At 32.3% G+C, this 16,009-nt stretch overlaps 1 pseudogene; it reads right to left on the bottom strand.

Moving 5' to 3' along the window:
- Positions 1-638: 638 nt before the first annotated feature.
- Positions 639-16,009, bottom strand: part of LOC107138974 — a 151,364-nt pseudogene continuing 135,993 nt past the window's right edge.

Genomic DNA, 16,009 nt, shown 5'->3' with positions numbered 1-16,009 from the left:
ATAAATTATATAATATATATATATATATATATATATATATATATACACACACACACACATTTATGCACACACTCATACATATCTGGAATGTATCACTGATAAATATAGAAGAGGGGCAATTGAGAGCAATATAGTTTCTTATTAAAATGTATTGGAAGAATCTAGAATCCAGCTATAAAGAGAATGCTTTCCCACAGTTATTGTTAAAGATACAATTATGGAGCACATAGTATGGGGCCTCCCCTCCGGGAATTCCTTATTGTATGCTAATAATTATGATATATAACTTTTTAGAAGGGGCAAGCTAGTTTCAGAACATCCTTTATGGATTACTCTCATCCTAGATGAAGCAGATGGTTAGAATACTGATGGCATGCTAAACAAAATATGCTTATCCCCAGAAGCAGACCCGATAATCTAAGCAGTTCCCCAAAGTAGTGACAATCTGGGTCAGATTTAGAAAGGAGGCTGGGGATGTAGCTCAGTGGTGTAGTACTTGCCTAGGATGAGTGAGACCCCAGGTTTGTTCCCTAGCATCACTCACAAAAAGAAATGAATTGCATTTCCATGTTCCTTGGGCTACTAGAACAAAACCCTCTAGAGTCTGCATGATTTTTCTATTATAGAAGTTATTTATTTCAGTCAAGTTTTTTGCTTAATGTTTATTCTGTTCTAGTCAAGATTAACTGTAATGCAGGGTTAACCAGCTACTCTGGAGCCATGTATCCTTTTTCTAATCAGTGGAGGACCCAGAAGAAATGGCTGGTACATTTTTTTAAAGGTCCACCTGGTGAGATATTGGGGAGCCTACTCAAGTGGGAAGAACCAAGAAAGAACAAGGCTTCTATTAGCAGGATTAAGAGGATAGCATTCTGGGCAATAATCAGCTCTGTTAATGTGATCTAAGAATATTTGGTAGCAATCATTTTCAGCAAGTTCAATTTGGTAGAACCAAAGGCCTATTTCTAAACTAGGGAACCACTGCTGCCCCAAATCAGGGCAATGTGAATTGAAAAGTAGCTGGCTGTTTCCCTGTAGTAAGTTGTTTTTAAGTCCTTTGGGTATAGTATGAGAGAGGAATAGCTGGGTCAAATGGTGGCTCCATTCCCAGATTTCCAAGGAATCTCCATACTGCTTTCCAAATTGGCTGCACCAATTAGCAGTCTCACCAGCAATGTATGAGAGTGCCTTTTCCCCCACATCCTTACCAACAATTCTTCTTTTTTGTATTCATAATAGCTGCCATTCTGACTGGATTGAGATGATATCTTAGAGTAGTTTTGATTTGCATTTCTCTGACTGCTAGAGATGATGAGCATTTATTCATATATTTGTTGATTGATTGTATATCCTCTTCTGAGAAGTGTTTTTCAGGTCCTTAGCCCATTTGTTGACTGAGTTATTTGTTTTTTCAGTGTTTAGCTTTTTGAGTTTTATATTCCCTACAGATTAGTGCTCTATCTGATGTGGGAGGGGTAAAAATTTGCTCCCAAGATGTAGGTTCTCTGTTCACATCAAAGTTTGTTTCTTTTGTGGAGAAGAAACTTTTTAGTTTGAGTCCACCCCATTTATTGGTTCTTGGTTTTAATTCTTGCAATATAGGAGTCTTATTAAGGAAGTTGGGGCCTAATCCCACATAATGAAGATTAGGGCCTATTTTTTCTTCTATTAGACACAGCCTCTGGTTTAATTCCTAGGTCCTATAGGGACACAGCCACTTCAATGTTTTAGCAGCACCATTTACAATAGCTAAACTGTGGAGCCAACCTAGATGTCCTTAGTGGATGAATGGATAAAAAAATGTGGCATATATACAATGGAATTTTACTCAGTATTAAAAAAGAACAAAATCATGGCATTTACAGGCAAATGGATGACATTGGAGAAGATAATGCTAAATGAAGGCAGCCAATCCCAAAAAAACAAATGCCAAATGTTTTCTCTGATATAAGAAGGTTGACTCATAGTAGGGTAGGGAGGGAGAGCATGGGAGGAATAGATGAATTATAGATAGGGAAGAAGGGTCAGAGGGTAAGGGAGGGGCAGGGGATTAGCAAGGATGGTGGAATGTGATTGAAATCATTATACAAAGTACATGTATGAAGACTTTAATTGGGTGTCAACATACTTTATATACAAACAGAGATATGAAAAATTGTGGCATATATGTGTATCAAGAATTGTGATGCAAAAAATAAAACAACAAAGTACATGTATAAAGGTATAAATTGGCATGAACATACTTTATATACAGAGATATGAAAAATTGTTCCCTATATGTGTAATAAGAATTGTAATTCTTCCCACTGCTGTCATATATTTTTAAAAAATACAAAAAAGAAAAATAAATTTAAAAAAAGAAAAGTATCTGGACTTTGAAAGACAACACAGAATTAAAGTAACAGCAAGAGGCAAAATGACAGAGATGCCCAAATAGCCCGTCCCATTACAGGTTTGGTTTAGCAGTTTCTTAGTTCAACCAGCATTCACTTCAGAGGGTTTAATGTGGCTTGCACCTCAGTGCAATTCTTCCAGATGTCATTGTCTGTTTTTCACTCAGTTGCAGCTGAGTCTCTGAACTCAGGGACTGATCCAGATGTTATCAGTCACTTACCAGCAGAACAGATCTTAGAACAGCTTCCTCAAATCCTACCTTTGCAAAAAAAAAAAAGGGGGGGGGGCTCTATTATCAAATAGTCATTTTTTTTTTCTTGTCCATTATCAGCTGGTAGAGGCACCATACAGAGTTTGTGGCTTATTCTGCTTTGCTGGCACTCTCTCTGGCAGTTATATGGAAATCTTAAGGCCTTGGCACTGTACAGTGCTGTAGAAGGGGCAGGAAAACCTGGCAGAGTTCTCTTGAGAGTGGATCCAATGAAATCTGTCTTGAGAGGAACTTAATCTGGACCCAGTCACAGGAGTAGCTGATGCTCAGTTGGCTGGAGGGTACTGGGAATGCTTCACATACAAGTTTTAGTGGGGATTTGAGTGATTTGTCAGAAGCAGGGAAGTCCTTCAAATGTTCCTTCTGCTCCACAATGCTGGAAAGCAGAAGGTCTTCTCAGATTTTGTTAACTTAAATGAAGATAAATTCCAGCCAGGAACAGTGGCACATGCCTGTAATCCCAGCAATTTGAGAGGCGAAGGTATGAGAATCACAAGTTCAAAGCCACTTTCAGCAACTTAGTGAGACCCTAAGCAATTTAGCAACATCCTGTCTTAAAATAAAAAAATAAAATAAAAAGACCTGGAGATATAGCTCAGTAGTCAAATGCCCACAGGTTCAATCCTTAATTCCAATAGCAAAAAGAAAGAAAAATAATTTCCCTGGCTTGTTACCTAATATTTCACAGAATCAATTAAATGGTTGAAGAATTAGTTTTATAAAGCAAGGCAGAAACAAGGGATTATGGACACCAGGAAAACAAGCTAGTGAGGATGCTCCCTGGGGTGTCTTTATAACTCCATACAGCCAATGTAACTGGGCTCCTGCATTATCATTGCACTATTTTCAACTCTTCTGTGATTGTGTGTTACTATTTTAATTTTTGGAGCCTGACTGTATCACTTTATTGGCAAATTGTGGATCACAGACATCTGTGGATGAAAGAAAGAAATTTCTGAGATCCATTTGGTGCCCTGTGTAGAAAGATAACTACAAAATGGCCATTACTAGAGAAAGAAGAACTGGTCTTAAATGATAAATTTATTAAGTATTAAGTTCAAACTTGTATGCCATCAAACACAGCTTAAACTTTCATTTTTAGGCAATAAGAATTCATAACTATGTCTTAAGCAAAATATTCTTATTAGAACTGTATCTCAGCAAAAACTTTGGCAAAAATGCAGATGATAATACTGTAACTCTAAATATCTATTCATAGAGAATTCAGGAGACCTATAAAATTCTTGAAAACAGATGATAAGTGTCTTAACCACCATAATAATGGTGGTGGGATTGGGGAGGATGAAAGATAAAGAATGGATTTAGACCTTATTTTGAAAGTAGAATTTTGGAGAGTTTGTAACTCACTGGGTGTGAGAGATAATAGAAGTGGAGAAAAGATAGCATAAATTTCTCAACAAAAAAATTGAAATGCTGATAAAAGGTAATTAATTTAGTTTTGTGCCTACCATAGTTGAAATATACTGTAGATTCAAGAATATCCATATATCGATTTAGAGTTTGGTGGCAGAAAAAGGAAGTTCACACATACAGACCTTATTGAGAGCTATAGGTTTGAGAGTCTTTCCCATAAGAAGTCCAAAGACTCCAGAGATATACTGAAAAAGAAGCCTGTAGAAAACACAGCATTAAGTGAAAAAAAATAGTAAATTAGTTTTTTGGTGGAAGCTAAGAAAACAGACTGAATCAATCATTAACTTAGCATTATCCTAACCTCCTTCAGAGTTGCAAAGAGAAATCATTATTACAGCATTGAAGAATAAATTCATGGCCATGAAGTTTAAAAAGTATTTTTTCTTTATTTTTTTAGCATAAAGAAAGTTAAATAGGGCTGGGGATGTGGCTCAAGCTGTAGCACACTCGCCTGTCATGTGTGCAGCCCGGGTTCCATTCTCAGCACCACATAGGAACAAAGATGTTGTGTCCGCCAAAAACTAAAAAATAAATATTAAAAGTTCTCTCTCTCTCTCCCTCTCTCTCTCTCTCTCTCTCTCATGCTCTCTCTTAAAAAAAAGTTAAATAAATGGTAACTTGAATAGGAGGTAGAGATAAAGAAAGGCCATTCAAAAACATAACCTTACAGAGTAATTACAATATAGAAAATTGATTCTCTAATTCAGGTTTAGTTTAATGTGATTAACTTATTTTAAGGAATAGGTTCATTTATTATTTGAATTATGTACCAACTATTAAGAATTCATAATATATTACTTATTCATTTATTATAAGTTAATGTTGAATGATTAAAATTTTCAAATATTTATGTTTAACTACACATAATGCATAATGATGAATTAGAATCCTATATTTATGGGTTATTCTTGAATTGTATGCAAATACTTCTTTGCAAACAAGCACAATATAAAATAAATTAATATATTTGAAAGGTAATTATTTGACATAAAATAAGATTTGAACTTTAGAACAAGCCAAGAGATAAGAATATATTTGTATAATAATCTTTAGCATTAAATGAGAAGTGATATTTTTTGATGAAAAAATATATTCACATAAAAAAGGAAAAGTTAAAAGACACCACTAAGGGATAAGTTATTATATTCAACATTTGTAAAGATAAATTCTCAACTGTTATTTCATCCTTTTTAAGTTAATGTTGAAAACTTAATCAAACAAGCAAAAAAGAAAATCAGTATCCTCAAATATATAGTTATAATGGTCCTAAGAATAATTATAATTGTATAATATATAATTATATAATATGTATAATGTATAATATGTCTTAAACCATGCCCAACTTTCCTACCAAAGTACAACAAACTGAAGTACAAGTTACCAATGTGCCAAGGTTTGAGACACCAGCTCACCGGGTGAATGCTCTTGGTCTTAAGCAGCCTTGTTTACCTGGTGTTTTCTCAAAAGTACATTATGGAGGTGTTCCACCATGCAAAGTATTTGCAAATTACTGTTTTAATTGATAAAATGTTTGTTACATACTAATAACCAAATGCTTTTTCCTGAAAGAGTTGAAAATGAAATATCAACTATTAATATTTTTCTTATGATGAAACCATACATGATCTGATATCAAAGTTATACACATAATGAAAATGTAAATAAAATCATTCATCACTCCTCATTTTAAACAATAGAGACATTGTAAATATTTTGAGTCATTTCTTTCAAAGAGTGTATGAGTATGTTGGTGTCTGTTTAAAAAGCCTAGATGTATTTGTTGAACTAATGAATGATTATTATAGAAATGAAAAAAGCAACAGTATAGAGAGCTGAAATTTGGAGGATTTGGAGTCTAGGATTTTAAATCTGATAATATTAGGTATACTATGGGGGGAAAATAGTTTGCATTATTAATAGGAAAGATTTTTATAAAATGCTCATTAAATGATGCTTATGTCAAAGTTTTATCCTTGCCAGAAGCACCAAGAAATGGATGATTAGAGGCAAAAAAATCACTTAATTTAAGGTTGGCATATAAAGAATTAAATTTATGTCAAGAATAAACTATTATGACAGGTGTTCATTTGTTAGCATATTTCATTTTGATTATATCAGACACAGGATATATTATTATAAAGGAATATAATAACAGGTATTGTATTTAGTAACAGTTTCTCTAAATTAATTTTAATCACTGAATATGTTTATACCCAATAAAATAGTTTTTATTTTTATTTGAATCTTGTAATTCAATGCCTTTACTACAAATGCACATTTCCGGAGTTTGTGTACATAGACGTATCTTCTAGTCTACTTTCTTGGAGAAAATTCACATAGGTTATTAGAAGAGCTCTATGTGTGCACTTCTCCTTTTTTCAGTCATCTAGTGATTTCTCTGTAGATGGCATTTGCAGAACATGTGCTTTTATACTAATGTCTTTCATGACTTCATAATTTTATTGAACCTTGCTGTGACTTGAAATATTTATTTTATAAAGGCAAAGAGGACTATTATGATTGTGTTAAAAGGGAAAACTAGGCACATGTATTTCATTAGATATAAGCAGGTAGATTTGTCTTTCTTAAGAACTTTTGATTTGAATATAGTTCTGGTTCCAATTTACTCCAAATATATTATTTTCTCCTTTTTAAAAATGCTTTTATGTAAGCAGAATTAGTTTATTGAATTCTTCAGTTCTGGCACACTATGTTCATTGGTTAGAGTAAGAATCTTGTTATATTTTGATATCTTATTTTTTTTAGAATTTCTCATAAAGATGTTATGAATATACAGATAAAGCCACTGTTATGTATTTTGTGGCTTAGATGTATTCAATCAAGTGAATCCATAAACACATCACTTTGAAGTGGCTAAATAACGTATACTTTGTTTTAAGAGAAATAAATACAATCCATATGATAAAAAAATAAAGCATTGCATTCTAAAATATTAATAAGTCTTGCAAATTCAGAGCACAAAACTGAATATTCTTAAAAAAAATTTGCTCAACATTACTGTGTTTTAAACTTACATTTCAACCCTCAAACACACACACACACACACCTCATGTTTGTGTTTCTAACAAAAACTTGCCATATATATGCCAAATACACACTTGGGAGAGAAAAAATAGAAAGTTATAGGTAAAAGAAAATAGAAAAGTCAATGATGAATTTTAGATGGCTTGACAATGTGAACACATAATGCTTCCATGAAGAAAAAAAAAAAAAGATTTCAGGTTGTGTTGAAAACACTAAATGGTGTTTTGAGTTCATTTTGACTTTCATATGAAATAACTAAATGAAGTTAAGTAGGCAATTGGTTATACTAATTAAGTAGTAAGGGAGAGGTCTAGATTAAAGAAAAATTAGTTGGAAATGTCTAGCATTTAATTGGTATTTTTAATCATAGGAATAAATGAGTCTTTTAGGGAGAAACTTTTCCAGAGAGATAAGTACATATCTAGTCAGTCATTTCAGAGAGGAAAAAATCAAGAAAGATAAGAATATGTGGAAAACATTATTTTTAAATTAAATAAATGTAAACATTTGATGAAATCCCTACAAGTTGAGTAGTAGTATTGAGTCTATTTGATAGGAGTTTAAAATAAATTCAATCCATGAGGTTATGTAATTTTTTTCCCAAAAAATCTGCACTTGAATAGATGTAAGAATGAGAAAATTTATATTTGAATTAAAACATTACTAAAACATTTTAGGTAAGAAAAATAAGATGGGGGCAGTGAAATGGGAGAGAGAATGAGAATATTGATATTAAGGTGGTTTGTGAAGAAATACATAAAATGGCTAATCAGGTATTCTCAGCTGAGCAAAAATGATAAGGTATATAGGTAATAATCTTTATGTTAGTGAAAAGTTAGTTCTTAGTAAGTACTTCTCCTATGAATAAACGAATTAACTTTCTGAAACATATAAAATGTATACAAGTTTAAAATACTGTCTGATAATGAACAGTCACATTAATATTTATATCTTTAGCATTAAAAAGTAAAAGGAAAATCTTTCAGTATCCTAATGAATTAACAGAGACTTTTGTGTGTGTAAAGAAGTTGATATTTCTCCTGTTGTAGATAGATGGTGACCACCTATCTATCTACAACAGGAGAAATTGAAAACCAGTTTTCAATTCTGGTCTTCAATTCTGATCTTAGGTTTACAATTCTGATCTTAAGATTCACCAATTTTTTTTAAACCTAATGAAAATATTCTGCTGAAATGCTTGTATAAATAGTTAAATAATAACATGTTGAATTTTAGCAGAACTTTTAAGTAAATCTAATAATAATACTCACTTTATTGACCATGATTTAGGTGTTTTAAAACACCACAAATAACTCAAAGCAAAGCCGAAGGCAATTTTATTCTGACAAATAAACTTTTTTCAATTAATACTTTGAATAAACGGTGTATGTTTCAGAAAAGCCCCCAAATGCCATGAATGAATGCACAGGCTTATGGCTTAGATTCAGTTGGCATTTCACTTGGAAGCCAAATCTTATTTTCATAATCAAGGCCTCCCACAGAAGACTCTTCTCACTTTGGAAATGTGCCTGGTTCATCTAGATGCAAGCCAACTAATTGGTGGGACAACAGATGGGTCTATTCAATTGATATGCCTATCTGCCAAATAAGACTAAAAAGCCTCAAACCAAAATAATACAGCCACCAAACTCAGTGCTTGATCAAATTGGACATACAATCATAGAAAACTTTAATTCTTTTTCATATTTCTTAATTGTAGGATATTAGAAAAAGAAAATTATCTAATTTGGGACAAAACTCTACAGAATCCTGCTATGAGGAAGAATGTTAGAAACCTATTTAATGAAAATAAATAAGTCATAAAACATGAGTGACACTGGTAATTAAATAACCATAAGGCTAGCCAAAAATTGCTTTGTATTTGTTTTTTTTTAATTGAAACTGTAATACAATATGATAGCCAATAATCACAGTAGTTTTACTTGTGTTGACTCCAAATAATCTTCTTGCTGCTTTTTTTTTAAACTTTAGAGACTCTTTTTAATATATTACAAAGATTTGGGTAATTTTATAGCAAAATAGCAAACTCTTTTCAATTTGTTCATGAAATATTCAGTAAGTCAATAGGTCTGTGATTCTCATCCAATTATCCTTGAATTGCAGTAATTACCCACTACAGGGTACAGATTCATAAAGATAAATTCTGAATTATTTGCTTGAGTTTGATGTCCATTTCCAGACTGACAACTGTGGAAGGTTATAATGGGGAGTGCTTTAAATTTGTGGAGATTTTTTTTTCATGTTAAGAGGGTGGGTCAGAAATCATAAAAACAAATAGAAATGAATGGAGAAACTCATCCATGTATATTGGTTTAACTATCAGGAGCCAGCTAGCTATTATAATTTATGGAAATTATATGTAGATATTCATGAATCCTTTGCTGTGGACTCCATTTACAAACAAAGTGCTTATTTTTGCTGGTTTTTCATAGAATAGGACCATCATCTCTTAGTTCTACATGGAACATAGTCCTACATAAAATGGATTTATTCTAATTCATAAATATATCAAAAGTTACCTTCTTACTCTTGGACAACCATCTTCTAACATATAAAGCCATGGCTTTTATAAATTACCAAAAATAAGCATGAGTAACTACTTTTAATTGCCACCCTAGATCACAACAATATTTGATAATAATAAAAAAATGTCTGGTGAAGTTTAGAAACATTTCATGGAATATTGCATTGTAAAATCTTCTTTGTGTCACTGCCTATTTTTTTAAAATAACTGGCAATACTCTTAAAAAAAAGGTAAACCATGATGCATGACTAGTCTTTTCTCTGTCCATATTTCTACTATTTCTTAAACTTTATTTTAAGGAAACCTATTGCCTTCTAAAAACTGAAAATAAATGGCAAACTAAGAAAATAAATAATATTATATTTACAGCAAGCTTTAAATTAATAGTAAGGTTTTCCATAAAGTAGTAATAAATCTAATTGAAGACAGTGTTAGAGAAAGATTCAGCTGCATTTTTAACGTTGTTAGTTAATTTAAAAGAATGATGATAATTTACATTGATATGATTGTTTCTGTAATGATTTTATATCAACACCAAGAATGAGAACTCATGAATATATGTGTTTTATTCTGCATGTACAAATGCTCTTGTGGAGAGCACATGTAAACAGGGAGAACTGTTTCATAATGTGTGCTAAAAGTGTGATCTATGGATGAAATTTACTTCAATCAGTTAATAGTAGTAGAGGAGAATTAAAAACAATGGCAGGATTCTGACCATATTTTGAAAGTAGAGCATTCAAGATTTTCTGATTGTTGTGAGATAGGAGATCAAACATTTTCTCAACCTTTGAATTGTCTTGTTGGCTGAAGCACAACAGTCAGGAAAACTAGAGATTTCCCCAAATGTGTTTCAATTCAGAGAGGCAAAATATTATCCTTTCAAGATGAGAGATGGGCCTCAGATATCTATTTCATTTGTATATGGATATCATGCCCTATTACACTGAGTTCAAGTTTATCAATTGGTAACCAATAAGTTTGAAAACAGTTCAATAGCTGTATGCCATATAAAAAATATTTTCATGTTCATAACTTCATCCCTGTGTCTTCCCCTGATGCTCATGTCTCCATATCCAACTTCTAACCTAAGATCTCCATTTGAATATCTACAGATTTAATCCATTACAAACCAAGTTATATTTTCTCTCACTATTAATATCAAGCTTCTTTCACCATCCATATATTAATAGCAGTGGAAAGAACATACTTTCAGTTCCTTAAACTAAGACATTGGGATTATTTTCTCTGTTGTTTTTGTATCAAAGGATTATATTTCTTTAACTTCAAAAATTGTGTCAGAGTCCAGGTTCTGTTTTCCATTGTGAAAATGTAGGTAGAAGGAAGTACTGCTACTAGGCTACAAAGAAGACAGTTATCATACTGGCAGAAAAAAAAATATAATCCCAAATGTCATAAGAAAGTCAACTGGTTATTACATACATAACAGGGGAAAAGAAGGAATGCATTGAGACCCATATAATCAAATGAAAGGACTTTTGTGACTCTTTTGTCTGGTTACAACTAAAACCTACAAGGGTAAGAGTCACAACATGATAAGATGCTTTGATTCAGGGATCATAATTCTCAATAATGTAGATTTGGTTTTCTCCTCTTGGCCAACCAACTATAGCAAAAGTGTTCCTATCCGAGGTAAAAAGCAGTCTATAGTTTTGGGTGTCAGCTTAATCAACTGCAGGAATGGAATATTCTATTAATCCTGTCATCTTGTCTCTTATATTTTTTCCTAGAAATCTACCCAACCAGAATCTTGGAGAATCTACAAGTAGATGAATTATGAATGTAAAAATTAAGTTCAACTGAGCAGATTTAAATGGGTGCCGGCAGCAATTTATCATGGTTCTCTTTTCTGCCAGCTATATCTATACAGCAGGTGCTATGAGTGTTGCTTTCTAATGATTCTCTTTCTTCTGGTGCATCCCTCTTTGAGAATTATTCTTGTTTTAAATATGCTGCCACCCCTTCAAAGAGGTAACCTTCAGTCTTTGGCAGTCTGACATGGAGTTACAAAACATTAGTTACTATGCCCTAAAGTTAGATCAACTGTGGTACTCCAAGGTATCAAACTCTCGCTGAAATGTCATGCTAGCTTAACTATTTTGTACTTCTGTAGCCTGCTTATTTCTCTTCTATTGCAAGTACTCAATCAAGTAACTCCACAAGCAAACAAATAATATACCTCTTACACTATTTCTAGGAAATTCAAATCAAACATAACTTTCTTCATAATCTATTCTAAAATGTATGTGACAAAAATAAGAAAATGTACAAGGAGATATAGGAATTAGGGGATTGTGACCAAGGGAGAGATGGAAAAGTCTTCAGACAAGGAGGATCCATGGAAATTTGTGGAAAACAGATAGGCAAATGATATAGAAGATGCACCAAAAAACAAAACATCTAAAGTCTCTATTTTAGTGTTTATTTATGGTGTATTGCTGTGTATATCAAAACATCATAGACTGGAAGGTTTATAAACAATAGAAATATGCTTCTTTTGGTTCTTGATACTAGAAGTCTGAAATCCAGCTGCCAGCATGATTAAGTTCTTGGGAGGATCCTCTTCTATGCTTCAAACTGCTGTCTCCTTCTATCTCCACATGGTAGAATTTCATTCCTGCCTTCAGTGATCCAGTTTCATGATCAAATTATCTCCCAAATTCTCCACCTTCTAACATAATCATAGTGGGTATTAGTATTTCTGAGTTTTGCTGAAATGATTTATGAGTTTTGCTGAAACACATCCAATCTACTGTAGACCCTGCATTGGACCAAGTTTTCCTTCCTTCCACGAGGGAATTGAACACAGGGTGTTCTGCCACTGAGCTACAATCCTAGCACTTTAAAACTTTAAGAGGGTCCCCCTGAGTTTCTCAGGCCCACCTCAAAATTGTAATCCTTCTGCCTCAGCCTTCTGACAAATTGGATTTCCTTAAATGGTGAAAATAGTAGAATTCCCAATGCATTTGATAACAAGAGAACAGAACTGACCAAGGTGCAATGACTCATGCCTGTAATCCCAGCTACTTGGAAAGCTGAGGCAATTGTCAGTCTGGACAATGAAATGAGACTTTATCTCAAAACAATTTTTTTAAAGGGCAAAAATGTAGCTCAATTGGAGAGTGCGTCTCTAACATGGGTGAAATCTTGGGTTCAATCTCTCATAACACCCTCCCCCATTCAAAAAAGACTAAAATCACAAGTTACACTTGTGATAATTATATGGAAACATAGTTGTATTTATAAGAAAGTAAGTAATGATTAACTCCAAGAGAATAAAAAGTCAATTAGGTACGGAAAATTATAATAATGTTATATAGCATTCAGTTGTATGTAGCATTCACACCTTTATATTTTGAACTTCCTGTATATTATCTTTATGTTTTTTAGATTAAGAAATTAAAATACTTTAATTCAAATAACTAAACAATTATATATTTATATTTTAATTCATATGTTCTTATTACCTAATTTTTGAGCTCAACATGTTCAGCCCATCTGTTTAGATATACTTGTGCTCTTATATTGTGTTTCTCTATTCTTTACTTTTTTATTCTTCCCTAATATTTTTTCTTGGAGTAATTTTCTCTATTTTAAATTTTTTTAGTTAAAAAATAATATTAAAATGAATATTTTTATACATTTTTGAAATGGATTTCATACTTTTTAAATGGAATGCTAGGTAAAACATTTGTTTCTTTCTTGGTAACTACTGTCCACTGGTGCTGATAGTGTTATTACTTGCAAAAGTCATTTTAAAGGTTTTTCACTTGCTGCCTTGAAAATCATCTTTATAGCTTTGATAGTGTACAATTCTACCATATGTGAAATATATATTGGTTTATATTTTTTTGGTGACCTAGGACTTTTTTATGCTTTGTGTATTTATAAAGAAATAATAATAATGAGACACAGAGACGAGGTGCAGAGGCAGGGAAGGTGGCAGAGTGGCTTCTTGTCCAAGTGGCCACATTTATTTATAGGTTACATTAGATCATTAGTACCATGACCACATTATTGTTTAGAGTATCAGTGAGGTTATTTATTTCTGCAATTACATTTCACAGTTACAATACGCAATGTTAGGAGCTTCGTGAAGTTCTCAAGAAAGTCCATTGTCTGAATTTACTGTTAGGCGGGCAGCTCCAGGAGCCCTGGAGCTTGGTGAAACATTGTAGTTATATAGCAAACAGTTTCTTCTAATCCCAGGAGCTATGTGCCTGCAATCAAGGTTGAGGCTTGATGAGGCTCTAACACAGAGGCATCTCAGGGCATTGCCATACCAGCTAGACATAGCACATATATTAGCTATATTATTAGATTCTAAAAGAGATTACAGGGCACTCTAAGGGTGGAAAACAGGGTGCCTATTACCCCCACACCCAACCCCTGGGTGTTTTCTCACCAAGGGGACACTTTCCTGTACATTTCCGTGATGAGAATCCCTGCATGTATCCACTAAGATGTCTCTTTTATTAAAATATATATTTATTATACCAGGATTCTCTATTAAAAGTTTCATTGCCCTTATATTGGTCCTTCTTACCTTATCTGCCAAACATCTTCACTTCTTCTTCAATAGTTTCCATTTTTACATTTCTCTGTGTTGCATTTTGCTTCATTTCTCCAGATCCCTTCCGACTTTATTCACTCTTCTCTTCAAGTGTGTCAAATCTACCACTGAAGCCTATCAATTTTAATTTTATATATTATTTTTTATTGATAGATTATCTAAATTTTGGAGTTTTAGAAAGTTTTATTGGTTATTTTAAAGAAATATGGTCTTTTTGATACTCTCATGTCATAACTAAATTTTAATTTCTTTTAAACAACAATAGTAATGATGTAAGAATCTACGATATATGATTTTTGTATCTGAAATAGCTCCAAATCTGGCATCACTGCATGAATTATTCATCTATTTTTATACAAGAAAATTTGTGTTATTTTATAATTCATGACTTTGAGAACTTTCCAATTTTTTAAAAAATGTAATTATTTAAGCTCTGAGTTTATACTATTTTCTTCCTCGAGACATTTGCCCTTGCTTTTGCCATGTGCCTATGATAATTAAAGCAGCAAGATAATTTACTTTTTTGTGTGTATGAATGTGACTTTGTAGACAATGTGAAGAGTGTAATCTAATTCTAGGTCCTCCTGAAAACCAGCCCATAACCACACAATTACAGGGAAGTATTTTCTTCCATTTTATGCACCCTGATTTAATCCAAATAAATATTCTTAGTTTTGACTCTATTGGGTAATACTTTAATTTTCTTTTTTTTTTCTGGTTTGTTTAGTGTCTTTTAGCATGATGCTCAATACTTGATCTCAGGTTGAATATAGTAATTTCAACCATTCACCATTTTACATATTAAACTTATTTGTCAGTTCCAGGTGGTAAATTGAATTAAATTTCTAGGATATAGTAGAAAAAACATTTCTCTCTAAATATGCACATTTACTTTTTCATTATTGTCTGACAATTTTTTTCCATTCTTATAAGACTATCTATAAATTTATTCATTGGTAAAATATATATTAAACCAAAAGTTTTTAAATTTTGTGACAGAATTTTAGCTTGTGTATTCCATCAAAATATCAGAAATCATAGTTTTCAGTATACATTTTATTAATGTTTTATAAAAAAGAAAAAAAATTATCATTAATTCCTTTTCTTTAAGGTCTTCTTTCTTCTAGTACCCCTGTGTCTGACATTTCTTATTCTGATCTCTATCTTGCTAGCTACTATTCTTGGTCAAACAGACCTTCCTGAATATATTTTAAACTCTATATTTTCTTTTTTATTGACATAATATTTACTGTATCTATTAATGAGATTCCATACATGCATACATTGTGCATGGATGAAATCCAGCCTCCCTTTTTTCAACTTCCCCAATTACAGAGCATTCCAAATCTCTAGTAATTGCTATTCTACTTTCATGTTGACATTTTTTATCTTCATGATATGAAGAATAGTACTTGTCTTTCTGTATTTAGTTTATTTCTAGTCAATGTTTTCTAGTGCATGATTTTTTTTTCTCTTATATTTTGCCTCAATCTCATATGAAACTCTCAAATCCATAATCAATGCCTCACTTACAATGAAACCAAGGGATCAGAAATGGAAAAAGTTAAAGCAAGTACATCCAGCAAACTACTGAAGAAACCAACAAAATTTACATAATAGGAAGTTCAACATAGTATGTTCATAATTTTCTAATACCTAAGCTATTCACTTATTGATGTTTCTCCATAATCTTTAGAATAAACTCAAATTTCATAAAATGTCACAT

The sequence above is a fragment of the Marmota marmota genome, unplaced genomic scaffold (assembly GCF_001458135.2).
Source record: "Marmota marmota marmota unplaced genomic scaffold, marMar, whole genome shotgun sequence".
Taxonomy (NCBI): Eukaryota; Metazoa; Chordata; class Mammalia; order Rodentia; family Sciuridae; genus Marmota; species Marmota marmota.
The sequence above is the reverse complement of the archived record's forward strand: the minus strand, read 5'-3'. Positions and strand labels throughout refer to the sequence as shown.